The sequence below is a fragment of the Lolium rigidum genome, chromosome 6 (assembly GCF_022539505.1).
Source record: "Lolium rigidum isolate FL_2022 chromosome 6, APGP_CSIRO_Lrig_0.1, whole genome shotgun sequence".
Taxonomy (NCBI): Eukaryota; Viridiplantae; Streptophyta; class Magnoliopsida; order Poales; family Poaceae; genus Lolium; species Lolium rigidum.
Window position 1 is genome coordinate 70158151 of NC_061513.1, and position 14343 is coordinate 70172493.

The window sequence follows — 14343 nt, forward strand, 5'->3', positions numbered from 1 at the left end:
GCTAAGTTCTATAATTAGAATTATGTCTATCATGCCTATGTTTAGAGTACTTTGATCCCAGCTTACAGTGCTTTACAATAGTTTCATCAATATTTTGTTGGCTTCATGTCACCTCAAAAAATATTTTTTTTATCACTTACCTACTCGAGGAAGAGCAGGAGTTAAGCTTGGGGATGCTTGATACGTCGCAAATATATCTATAATTTTTTATGCTCCATGCTTGTTTTACACCAATTCCAAAATGTTTTATTTACACTTTATTGCACTTTTATACATTTCCGACACTAACCTATTAACAAGATTCCACAGTGCCATTTCCCTGTTTTCTGCTTTTTTTGTATTTTAGAAAATTTGTACAGGAAATATTCTCGGAATTGGACGAAACAAAAGCCGAATTCGATATTTTACCGTAACAAAGACACAGTCCAGAGGGGGGGCGAGGAGGCGCCACAAGGCGGCCAGACCACCCCATGGTGCAACCAAGGGTGGGCCTGCACCAAGGGGTGGTGTGGGCCCCAAGGCGGCCACCGATGTTGCCCTTTCGCCTGTTTATTCACGATCTCGGGAAAACCCTAAACACCCAAGCCTCCATCCACGAAAAGTTTCGTCGCGGCCGCCATTGCAAACCCTAGCTCGGAAGGGTTCTGAAGCTCTTCCTGGCACCCTTCCGGAGAGGGAGATCGTCACCAGAGGCCTCTACATCGCCATGCTTGCCTCTGAAGTGATGCGTGAATAGTTCATCCCTGGACTATGGGTCCATAGTAGTAGCTAGACGGTTTTCTTCTCCAATTTCTGCCTCATGTTTAGATCTTGTGAGCTGCCTATCATGATCAAGATTATGCTTATGTAATGCTACATGTTGTGTTTGTTGGGATCCGATGAATATTAAATACTATGTTGAGATCGACTATATATTTGTCATATGTTATTTGTAATCTTGCATGCTCTCCATGCTAGTTGATGATATGGCCAAGTATGTACTTGTGTCTCCAAGAAGGAGTATTTATGCTCGATAGTGGGTTCATGCCTCTAATTTTCTGGAAGAGTGACATTAACTTCTAATATTGTAGATGTGATGTTGCGACTAGAGAGAAAACAACAATGTTTAATCAAAGGGAAATTCTATTGTTTACTTTACACACATTGCTTAATGCGATAATCTGTTGCTTGCAACTTAATACCGAAGGTGGATTATTAGTCATAGACGCAGTTGGATGACGATGTATGTATTATGTTGTAATGCCCAAACGAATCTCATAGTAATCATCTTGTCATGTATGGTCTTTATTTTGTCAATTGCCCAGCTGTAATTTGTTCACCCATCATGTTATTTATCTTTATGGAGAGACACCTCTAGTAAACTGTGGACCCCGGTCCTTTCTTTTACACTGATACAATCATCTTGTTCTTTTTACATACTGCCAGCACTTTTCTCTTATCATTTGACTGCAAGCAAACATCTCATTCCACTATACATTTAATCCTTTGTTTTCAGTAAAACTTGTAAGATTGACAACCTCACTGTAATGTTGGGGCAAATTATTTTGGTTGTGTTGTGTGCAGGTTCCACGCCCTGCCAATAGTCAGCTAGCAACACCTTCAGAAGTCACGCCTTTGTCCTACTGGGCGATTAAACCTTGGTTTCTTATTGAGGGAAAACTTGCTACTGTGCTCATCATACCATTCTCTTCGGGTTCCCCAACGGTGTGCAATCTGCGCTCATCACCAGAGAAGGGTGAGTTCATCGTTTTCCTAAGCTCCGTCGAGCGAGACCTTTCGTTCCGCACCTCGCATTTCCTCTGGTGCCTCCTCGCCTTCTACAACATCCAAATCTTGGATATGGGGACACATATCCTTCAATAAATCAGCCTATTCGTTACCCTCTGTGAGTGCTATAGGGGAAGCCCGCCATACTTTCCCCTCTAGATAGCGATCGTCCATGAGTGAGTGTGGCGCAAGAAGAGGAAGATGTCTCTAGTCATCGTCGATAGCATCACCTTGTAGGTGAATGTCGGTGAATCGTTCGTCGACTTTGAGATGCCGAAGAAGGCGCGGGCGGATTGGCAAAAATCTGGTTCTACATGAGGGAGGATACCCCAACGAGATAGATCCCTAGCTAATTCAATTTCCAATTCCATTGAGTTTTTTGTTGATTTCTAGGAACCTTATACATAACAAGTAATCCAAATTTAATGCATTCAAATTGGAGGAGATACGTATTACATGGATCAATCTAATTATTGGTAGCCTCTCTTGTCCTTCTTGCTAAAGCCAATCTTTAACATGAAGCTGGAAAGAAGACGACAATATGATAAAACTAGACAAATACGACAATGCAGGTATGCTCATACATATATGAGCTCAACATCTTATTCCCTCCAATTATCTAGGAAACTTTGCTAGGCTTAGACTATGTCGTTATTCTTGTCCTTCTTCCTGACGACCTCCTGAATTATAGCCCCGTCAAAATCAAGCTTTATTGTTTGGGCACAAATTCATCAGCACTAACCCTCATGAATGCCTCTTGGGCATTATCACCAACTGATACTCCAACAATCTTCATATGAATTTCTCCCAAAGCATGAATCTTCTCAATTGCCTGCAAAATAAGACAAGAAGTACATTTTCAAGCAAATTATTAAAAAAAAAACTATTTATGCCTCATGAAAGTAACGGAAAACTAATACATCAAGCCCAGACATTACGGGCATGTCCTTCTGACAAAAAAAAAGTCAAACTTCTAGCCCTCGAGGAACAGTTGCACTGCTTCTTTCCCATTCTTAGCCGTAGTAATCTCACAATCGAACTTACGCAGCATGGTAGAGAGAACCGTGGTCTCAACATCCAAATCCTCAACAATAAGTGCCTTAACCAGGGATCCTTCGATGTAGGATGTCATGATCAGCTAAACAAACTGCAGAAAGAATAAATATATTTGTTATTTCCGATCCATGCAATACTTGTAAGGTGATTTTTATATGGTATTCTGAATAATAATAAACAAAAAATCATAAAATGTTCTAGCAACTTCAACTTGCTTGCTCATGAATGTTCCTCTAGCTATAGTACGAAGTATAGAATTTGACATTGGATTAAGGTCATTATGAAATAAGTGGAGAATTAACCAGTCCTTCATTCCATGAATTGGACAGTTCGTGATGGCTTCCTTCATCCTTTCCCACGCAAGCGCTAGTGGCTCACGGTTTTCTTGTCTAAAACCTGTAATATTATACCGTAGCTACATAGTCTTTGTTAGAGGAAAAAACTTATTCATAAATATATTAGTGCATTCATCGCGTGAAATAATCGTGCCTTTAGGCAAAGCTAGCAACCAGTCTTTTGATTTTCCTTTTAATGAAAAGGAAACACGCGTAATTTTACAGCATCGGGGTTGACATCTTTAATGTTCATCATATTGGATATCCTAGTAAATGTATTTAAGTGCATACCTGAATCCTAAGCGGATGAGCCACCAAATCGATTCTTCCGAACCAAGCTTAAAAGGTTAGGCTGAAATTCATAGTTCTCCACTGTCACAGTTGGCGGAGTTAAAATAAAATCATCATTGGGGATAGCATATTCCCCAGGCTTATTTTGTACAATGGTTCCTATATTTTTGGTGGTTTTTATTATGACAACAAAAACAATAACTAATTTTTTGGGGTTTTCAAATAGATGAAAAAAGGTAAACTAATAACAATAAATAAAACTTAAATCGAATATGAAACTAACAAGTTCTCTAGTAACCTTACCGGAATAGCGAAATTGCTTCCTCAGCAACCGCACAAGAAAAAGGTTGATACCTTCGATCCAGATTATGGATTGTAGTATTGTAAGAAGACATAGGTTTAATAGAACCTTGGGAAGAACTACTAAAATTGTGTAAACAAAACGTCTACAAGACATGCTAGTTGATTTTATCTTACGCTTACCGGACCTTTCGAGTTTACTTTGGTTGGTGTTGTGTTTAATGGATGAAGATAGGACAGGGTCAAGGATTCTCCTACTGCTATGCATACATATAGAAATTAGGTAGTAAATAAAATAGTGATAAGAAAATTTGTGAGGAGAACATCCATAAATATTATTGCCCCTAAAGCTAGAGGTGACAACAGTCTCTTGGTCCAACAATTTTCCCCCAGCTGCGAGTAACAATAATTATTAAGTAAATGGATACATACCAAAGCATTACTCTAGATGATTGTGTCTTTGATCCCGAGTGAATCACTAAACATGTACCGTTACTTTCCCCTTTTTGGCACTAAGGTTTTGCGGTGGCACGTGATACCATTCGTTGACGGTTTGTCTAGCAAGGGGGTTAGAGTGCCCACTACCATTCGTTGACAACAACAAACACCTCTCAAAATTTTACTTTTTATGCTCTCTTTATGTTTTCAAAACTAAAGCTCTAGCACAAATATAGCAATCGATGCTTTCCTCTTTGAAGGACCATTCTTTTACTTTTATGTTGAGTCCGTTACCTACTTCCTCCCACCTTAGAAGCAAACACTTGTGTTAACTGTGCATTGATTCTTACATACTTGCATATTTGCATTCATCATATTACTTTGTGTTGACAATATCCATGAGATATGCATGTTGAAAGTTGAAAGCATCCGCTGAAACTTATATCTTCATTTGTGTTGCTTCGATGCCTTTACTTTGAATCTATTGCTTTATGAGTTAACTCTTATGCAAGAATTTTGATGCTTGTCTTGAAAGTACTCTTCATGAAAAGTTTTACTATATGTTATCTACTTGTTAGCAACTATAGATCATTGCCTTGAGTCACTTCATTCATTTCATATGCTTTGTAATAGTATGATCAAGGTTATGTAAGTAGCATGTCACTACAGAAATTATTCTTTTTATCGTTTACCTGCTCGGGACGAGCAGGAACTAAGCTTGGGGATGCTGATACGTCCCCGACGTATCCATAATTTCGTTGTTCCATGCTTGTTTTATGATAATACTTACATGTTTTGCTTGCACTTTATGATGATTTCATGCATTTTCCGGAACTAACCTATTAACAAGATGCCACAGTGCCGGTTCTCGTTTTCTGCTGTTTTTGGTTCCGAAAAGGCTGTTCGGGCAATATTCTCGGAATTGGACGAAATCAACGCCAAACCTCCTATTTTCTCCGAAAGGCTCCGAACACCGAAGAAGAGTCGGAGAGGGGCCAGGGGGCCACCACACCACATGGCGGCGCGGGCCGGGCCTAGGCCGCGCCGGCCTAGGGTGTGGCGCCCCGAGTGCCCCCTGCGCCGCCTCTTCGCCTATAAAAGACCTTTCGACCTAAAAACGCAGTACCAAATTGACGAAACTCCAGAAAGACTCCAGGGGCGCCGCCACCGTCGCGAAACTCCAATTCGGGGGACAGAACTCTGTCCCGGCACCCTGCCGGGACGGGGAAGTGCCCCCGGAAGCCATCTCCATCAACGCCACCGCCTTCATCATGCTCCGTGAGTAGTTCCCCCATGGACTACGGGTTCTAGCTGTAGCTAGTTGGTATTCTCTCCCCCATGTACTTCAATACAATGATCTCATGAGCTGCCTTACATGATTGAGATTCATCTGATGTAATCGGTGTTGTGTTTGTCGGGATCCGATGGATCTGTTACGTTATGATTGTCTATCTACAAAGTTTGTGAAGTTATTGTTGCTGCAATCTTGTTATGCTTAATGCTTGTCACTAGGGCCCGAGTGGCATGATCTTAGATTTGAGCTCTATACTTATTGCTTAGATTGTATCTACAAGTTGTATGCACATGTCACTCGTCCGGAACCAATGGCCCCGAAGTGACGAAATCGGGACAACCGGAGGGGATGGCGGTGATGTGAGGGACACATGTTTTCACGGAGTGTTAATGCTTTGCTCCGGTACTCTATTAAAAGGAGTACCTTAATATCCAGTAGTTTCCCTTGAGGCCCGGCTGCCACCGGCTGGTAGGACAAAAGATGTTGTGCAAGTTTCTCATTGCGAGCACGTACGACTATTATTGGAAAACATGCCTACATGATTAATGATCTTGATATTCTGTCTTAATGCTATTTCAATCCTATCAATTGCCCGACTGTAATTTGTTCACCCAACACTTGTTATTGGAGAGTTGCCACTAGTGTAGATAGCTGGGAACCCCGGTCCATCTTTCATCATCATATACTCGTTCTACATGTCATTGGAAGTAGTATCAACTGTCTTCTGGTGCCATTGCTCTCATATTACTACTACTGCTGCTGTGTTACTATTATTACTGCTCTCATATCACTGCTACTTTCACATCACCCCTGTTGCTAGTGCTTTTCCAGGTGCAGCTGAATTGACAACTCAGTTGTTAAGGCTTATAAGTATTCTTTACCTCCCCTTGTGTCGAATCAATAAATTTGGGTTTTACTTCCCTCGAAGACTGTTGCGATCCCCTATACTTGTGGGTCATCAAGACTATTTTCTGGCGCCGTTGCCGGGGAGGCATAGCTCTACTCATAAGTTCACCTGGGCAGTACACTCTACCTCTCTCTCTACTTTTATTTTATTTTGTTTTGCTAGTTTACTTTTGTCTAGTTTATTTGTGCTTAGTTTATTTCTGTCTAGTATTAGTTTGCTTAGTTTACTTTTGCTTAGTTTATTTTTGTCTTGTTTTATTTGTCTCATATACCCAAAAATCCATAAAAATTTGAAAAACCAAAAAATTAAAAACTGCTGTTATGGGAGAACCAACAACCTACTTGGAGCTTATAGAATGTTATAATTGTTATAGAGAATCAAGAACTGGTAAAATAATGAGTGCTATGATAGAAAAATTGAATACAATTGCTAAAATCTTGCTTGAACGCCATAATATAAACTGTTGCTCTCAACAGATACTAAACATCTTAAATTTCAATGTGGCTGTAGTGAGGAATTTTTAATTAAGAACTATAATCGGAATTGCTATATTCATTATGGGTTCGAAGAGGTAGAACAATTTGTCTTATTTATGGGAGCCTCCGAGATAGAATCCTTCATGGTTGAGAATTATGAAACTTGTGTTGTTTGTAAGGGCCTTAAAGATTATGTCTCTACTATTCTTAATTCTTGCATAGAATGCTACAGTAGGAATCCTTATATCCTTGATTGTAAAGAGAGACACATTAATGCACAAGAATGCACTCACAATTTGCTCATTGGATGAAAAAGAAGAAGAGAGCGACGAACAAAAGGAGGAAGAATGGATTAGCTACCCATGCCAACCTTCTAATGAGAGTAACTCTTTATCTCTTACATTATTTGATTGTCCTCCATGCTTACCGAAAGAGGTTGAATGCTATGTTCCTGTGGATTCTCTTGAAATAGTACCTATGAGTAATACTTGTGAGAATAATTATGCTACTGTTATTTATGATAATCCATGCTACTTTGATAAATCTTATGATAATGCTTTGTTTGTGCCTGATGTCGAAATGCATGGTACTAAAGAATTTTGCTTGGCAAATGTTTATGATAAAGCTCTAGATGATGGTCCTATGTTACTTGATACTATTAATTGTACTACTAATGAAAATGGGATTGGAGAAGATTTAACTTATTCTATGAGTCCCATATCTCTTGAGATTGATCAACTACCTTGTTATATTATTAATAAAAGTAAGTTTGAAAGTTTTAATTCCATTATTCTTGAACTTGATAAAAATTATGTGTTTGGAAATCATGAAAAGTATGCTGGATGTGATAGCTATATTGTTGAGTTTGTTCATGAAGCTACTGAAAATTATTATGAGAGAGGAAAATATGGTTGTAGAAATTTTCATGGTACTAATACACCTCTCTATATGCTGAAATTTTTGAAGTTATTCTTGTTTTATCTTTTATGCTTGTCACTTTGTTCTTCATGAATTTATTTGTGTACAAGATTCCTTTTCATAGGAAGCATGTGAGACTTAAATGTGTTTTGGATTTTCCTCTTGATGCCCTCTTTTGCTTTCAATACTATTTCTTGCGAGTTCATCATTAAAACTGCTGAGCCCATCTTAATGGCTATAAAGAAAGCAACTTCTTGGGAGATAACCCATGTGTTATTTTTCTACAGTACTTTGTTTTATATTTGTGTATTGGAAGTTGTTTACTACTGTAGCAACCTCTCCTTATCTTAGTTTTGTGTTTTGTTGTGCCAAGTGAAGCCTCTAATCGAAGGTTGATACTAGATTTGGATTACTGCGCAGAAACAGATTTCTTTGCTGTCACGAATCTGGGTCTAATTCTCTGTAGGTAACTCATAAAATTATGCCAATTTACGTGAGTGATCCTCAGATATGTACGCAACTTTCATTAGTTTTGAGTTTTCTGATTTGAGCAACGGAAGTATTTTATTAAAATTCGTCTTTACTGGCTGTTCTGTTTTGGCAGATTCTGTCTCTGTTTTTTGCATTGTCTCTTGTGGACTTTAAGCGAGGTTTTCTAGACGTGGAGAGCTGTAGCTAATGTTTTATTGAGTTCTTGCAATGTGCCACTACAGGACCAAGGTGGATTCAAATTTTTTGAGTACTAACCCCTCTAATGCAGTTTATGAGAAGTTTGGTGTGAAGGAAGTTTTCAAGGGTCAAGAGAGGAGGATGATATATGATCAAGAACAGTGAAAAGTCTAAGCTTGGGGATGCCCCCGTGGTTCATCCCTGCATATTTCAAGAAGACTCGAGCGTCTAAGCTTGGGGATGCCCAAGGCATCCCCTTCTTCATCAACTTATCAGGTTCCTCCCCTGAAACTATATTTTTATTCGGTCACATCATATGTGCTTTACTTGGAGCGTCTGTGTGCTTTTATTTTTGTTTATGTTTGAATAAATTCGGATCCTAGCAATCCTTGTTTGGGAGAGAGACACGCTCCGCTTTTTCATATGAACACTCGTGTTCTTCGTTTTACTTTTAATGTTCAATGATAAAAGTTGGAAGCTATTGCACTTATTTATATTTGGTTGGAAACAGAAAATGCCTCATATGTCTTGGATAATTTGACACTTAGCAATTGTTTTGAGCTCTCAAGTAGATCATGATTAAGTTTTTTCATGTAGTCTAAGCCTATTAGTGGAGAACTACCATAGAGCTTGTTAAAATTGGTTTGCATAATTGATCTCTCTTAAGGTCTAGATATTTTCTGGTAAAAGTGTTTGAGCAACAAGGAAGACAGTGTAGAGTATTATAATTCTTGCAGTATGTTCTTATGTAAGTTTTGCTGTACTGGTTCATACTTGTGTTTGCTTCAAATAGCCTTGCTAGCCTAAGCCTTGTATCGAGAGGGATTACTTCTCATGCATCCAAAATACTTGAGCCAACCATTATGCCATTTGTGTCCACCATACCTACCTACTATGTGGTATTTCCTGCCATTCCAAAGTAAATTGCTTGAGTGCTACCTTTAAACAATTCAAAATGCTTCTCAATTTGTGTTAATGTTTAATAGCTCATGAGGAAGTATGTGGTGTTTATCCTTCAATCTTGTTGGGCAACTTTCACCAATGGACTAGTGGCTTCATCCGCTTATCCAATAATTTTGCAAAAAGAGCTGGCAATGGGATTCCCAGTCCCAAATTAATTAACAAAAATAGACACTCCTCCATGGTATGTGATTGTTGGACGGCACCCGAGGATTCGGTTAGCCATGGCTTGTGTAAGCAAAGGTTGGGAGGAGTGTCATCATCATAATAAAACTAAAATAAAAGGGCACTCCTTCATGGTATGAGATTGTTGGCGGGCACCCGAGGATTCGGTTAGCCATGGTTTGTGAAAGAAAGGTTGGAAGGAGTGCCACCCAAAAATAAAAATAATTCATGGGAGCCGCTCTTGAAGGTTTGTCTAGCAAGGGGGTTAGAGTGCCCACTACCATTCGTTGACAACAACAAACACCTCTCAAAATTTTACTTTTTATGCTCTCTTTATGTTTTCAAAACTAAAGCTCTAGCACAAATATAGCAATCGATGCTTTCCTCTTTGAAGGACCATTCTTTTACTTTTATGTTGAGTCGAGTTACCTACTTCCTCCCACCTTAGAAGCAAACACTTGTGTTAATCGTGCATTGATTCTTACATACTTGCATATTTGCATTCATCATATTACTTTGTGTTGACAATATCCATGAGATATGCATGTTGAAAGTTGAAAGCATCCGCTGAAACTTATATCTTCCTTTGTGTTGCTTCGATGCCTTTACTTTGAATCTATTGCTTTATGAGTTAACTCTTATGCAAGAATTTTGATGCTTGTCTTGAAAGTACTCTTCATGAAAAGTTTTACTATATGTTATCTACTTGTTAGCAACTATAGATCATTGCCTTGAGTCACTTCATTCATTTCATATGCTTTGTAATAGTATGATCAAGGTTATGTAAGTAGCATGTCACTACAGAAATTATTCTTTTTATCGTTTACCTGCTCGGGACGAGCAAGAACTAAGCTTGGGGATGCTGATACGTCCCCGACGTATCCATAATTTCTGTTGTTCCATGCTTGTTTTATGACAATACTTACATGTTTTGCTTGCACTTTATGATGATTTCATGCATTTTCCGGAACTAACCTATTAACAAGATGCCACGGTGCCGGTTCTCGTTTTCTGCTGTTTTTGGTTCCAGAAAGGCTGTTCGGGCAATATTCTCGGAATTGGACGAAATCAACGCCAAACCTCCTATTTTCTCCGAAAGGCTCCAGAACACCGAAGAAGAGTCGGAGAGGGGCCAGGGGGCCACCACACCACATGGCGGCGCGGGCCAGGCCTAGGCCGCGCCGGCCTAGGGTGTGGTGCCCCCAGGTGCCCCCCTGCGCCGCCTCTTCGCCTATAAAAGACCTTTCGACCTAAAAACGCAGTACCAAATTGACGAAACTCCAGAAAGACTCCAGGGGCGCCGCCACCGTCGCGAAACTCCAATTCGGGGGACAGAACTCTGTCCCGGCACCTGCCGGGACGGGGAAGTGCCCCGGAAGCCATCTCCATCAACGCCACCGCCTTCATCATGCTCCGTGAGTAGTTCCCCCATGGACTACGGGTTCTAGCTGTAGCTAGTTGGTATTCTCTCCCCCATGTACTTCAATACAATGATCTCATGAGCTGCCTTACATGATTGAGATTCATCTGATGTAATCGGTGTTGTGTTTGTCGGGATCCGATGGACTGTTACGTTATGATTGTCTATCTACAAAGTTTGTGAAGTTATTGTTGCTGCAATCTTGTTATGCTTAATGCTTGTCACTAGGGCCCGAGTGGCATGATCTTAGATTTGAGCTCTATACTTATTGCTTAGATTGTATCTACAAGTTGTATGCACATGTCATTGTCCGGAACCAATGGCCCCGAAGTGACAAATCGGGACAACCGGAGGGGATGGCGGTGATGTGAGGGACACATGTTTTCACGGAGTGTTAATGCTTTGCTCCGGTACTCTATTAAAAGGAGTACCTTAATATCCAGTAGTTTCCCTTGAGGCCCGGCTGCCACCGGCTGGTAGGACAAAAGATGTTGTGCAAGTTTCTCATTGCGAGCATGTACGACTATTATTGGAAAACATGCCTACATGATTAATGATCTTGATATTCTGTCTTAATGCTATTTCAATCCTATCAATTGCCCGACCGTAATTTGTTCACCCAACACTTGTTATTGGAGAGTTGCCACTAGTGTAGATAGCTGGGAACCCCGGTCCATCTTTCATCATCATATACTCGTTCTACATGTCATTGGAAGTAGTATCAACTGTCTTCTGGTGCCATTGCTCTCATATTACTACTACTGCTGTCTTGTGTTACTATTATTACTGCTCTCATATCATCTGCTACTTTCACATCACCCCTGTTGCTAGTGCTTTTCCAGGTGCAGCTGAATTGACAACTCAGTTGTTAAGGCTTATAAGTATTCTTTACCTCCCCTTGTGTCGAATCAATAAATTTGGGTTTTACTTCCCTCGAAGACTGTTGCGATCCCCTATACTTGTGGGTCATCAGCACGCCATTCTCACCTCATCCCACCTCTTCCCATGATCGATTTGATAGACATGTGTACCTGCAGCAAGGTTGGAAAAAGCACTAGGTGTAAGCGAGGCGGTTAGCATTTTCCTAGTGCCTAGCCTATGCTTAAGCACCACAGGCGTAGCCTAGGCGGGCACAGTTTATACCATCAAATCTGTATTTGGGTTATTATATGTGAATATTCATTAATTTAGAGCATGTAAATGTGTAAATTTCTAATAACTAATTTTAGATTAATGCCCGTCTAGCTTTGTTAGTGAAATATTTCGTAATTTATTAGTGTCAAAAACATGGTTGTCTTGCCTAGATTTCCGCTTATGCCCTAGGCGAGGCGTTTACCCATCGCCTAGTGCCTAAGAGTGCTTAAGCGTTGCCAAGGCGCTGCCTTGTCCAATAGAGACTGCAGATCACCAAATCTAGGAAAAGAGACAAGGATACAAGATTGCAAAACTCCTATTCAATTCCTACACATATTCATGAGATTAGATGCATGTAAACGCTGCGAGAATTCACCCCAATCCGCAGCCCCTGAGGACTACTCACACATGACATCAAGATCAAATATAGAAATCATTGTTGCAAATACCTGGATTGAAATCACAATATTCTTACAATGGTTACCAATTCTCAAGGAGATCTCTATTACAATGGTGATGGATGTGACTATGTAGGAGATGGGGGAGATGGAAGGGATGAACTACGATGGTGGATCTCCTTTGGAGTGGTGTAGATGGCGACTCTGTTTGATGAAGAATTCACTCTTTCTAAAGTGACTCCCTTGACAGAACTTATAGGGTTTGACCTTAGGAATGTTGCGGTGCCCAGTACGGGCGGGCATGCATGTACCGGTGCCCGCTAAACCCCATGGAACCAACTTTTGGCCTCTGGTTGATTTTGTTGCACTTGCGATGAGATTTTCTTCAGTAATTGTAGGTCTATTTGCCCTTATGACTTGATTTCATGCACACCATTCGAAAATAGAAGAGATTGCACATCTTTGCAATAATTATTCATTATTAGCACACTCAGAGAGAAATTTAGTCAATTCTTTACATAGCTAAATGTTTAAACGTGAGAAAATGTGGCGTATTTTACATCTGTCATCCTATATAAGGTAGGAGGAGGGCCAGAGAGCCAGTCACTCCTCATTATCTGCACCTTCCTCCCCTGCATGCCTCGCCACCATTACCACTGCTTCGAGCTCCATTCTGCAAAAACAAGCGTCTCTTCTTTAGCCATGGTGATCAACAGAGCGTGGTGTTGATCAAAGATGAAGAACAAGGCTTTAGTGCCCTTCACCACCTCACTGATCATCCCTCAAATAGGAATGACCCGTTCGAGGATGCCGAAATGGAGGAAGTGCCCCTACCGGAGAAGGGTGAGTTCATCATTTTCCTAAGCTTCACCGAGCGTGACATTTCCTTCCACACCTTGCCTATTATCTAGCGCCTCCTCGACTTTTACGACATACAATCTTGGATATGGGGACGCATATCCTTCAGCAAATGAGCCTATTCGTGACACTATGTGAGTGCTATCTAGGATGCCTGAATGGATCGTAGCGAACAAGAGGGGGGGTGAATGGACGCTACGTCAAGTTTTAGTCTTTTTCAATTTAAGCGGTGTGGAAGGTAAAGGTGATAGCTTTAGCGATGGCGGTGTTCCTACTAATGATCCTAGACAAGTGCAACAAGCGAAGGAATCAAACAAGATATTAAGAGTAAGGAGCGGGACAACCGGATGGCGTGGAGACGAGGCGAGGTTTGTTTCCCGCAGTTCCTCCCACAAAAGGGAGTACGTCTGCGTTGAGGAGGTGCTAGCCTCACACAAGAGGCTAGACGGCCACACCACGAAGGAAGGCCTCACCTTCTTCCTCGAGAGAGCTCCACGAAGGTGCTCCCCCTTTTGCACTATGGCACCGGTCGAGGCAGTGATTCCTTCACAAGGTTGGGGCGAGCTCCACACCACAAGGAGGCTCCCAACAACCAATGGGGCTAGCACAACACCAAGCTAGCCTCCATTGGTGCACTTCTTCCAAGATTCCACCATAGGAACCCTATATCCAAGATCCACTAAGGACTACCACTAATTGGTGAAATTTCTCTCGGTAGAACGATAGATCGGGGTCTCCTCCACCACTCCTCAAAGTATGAGCAAGATTGATTGGGTAGGTAGGGAGATCCACTCAGTTTGAGCTCAGCAACAATGGAGGAGAGAGAGAGAGAGAGAGAGAGAGAAGAGCTAAAAACGAGATGGGGAAGAAGAGGCCTTCATATAGGTCTCCCCAAATCCAATCGTTATGTGCAGTTTTTGCCTAAGCGGTACTACCGCTCTAGATTCGAAATCCCCA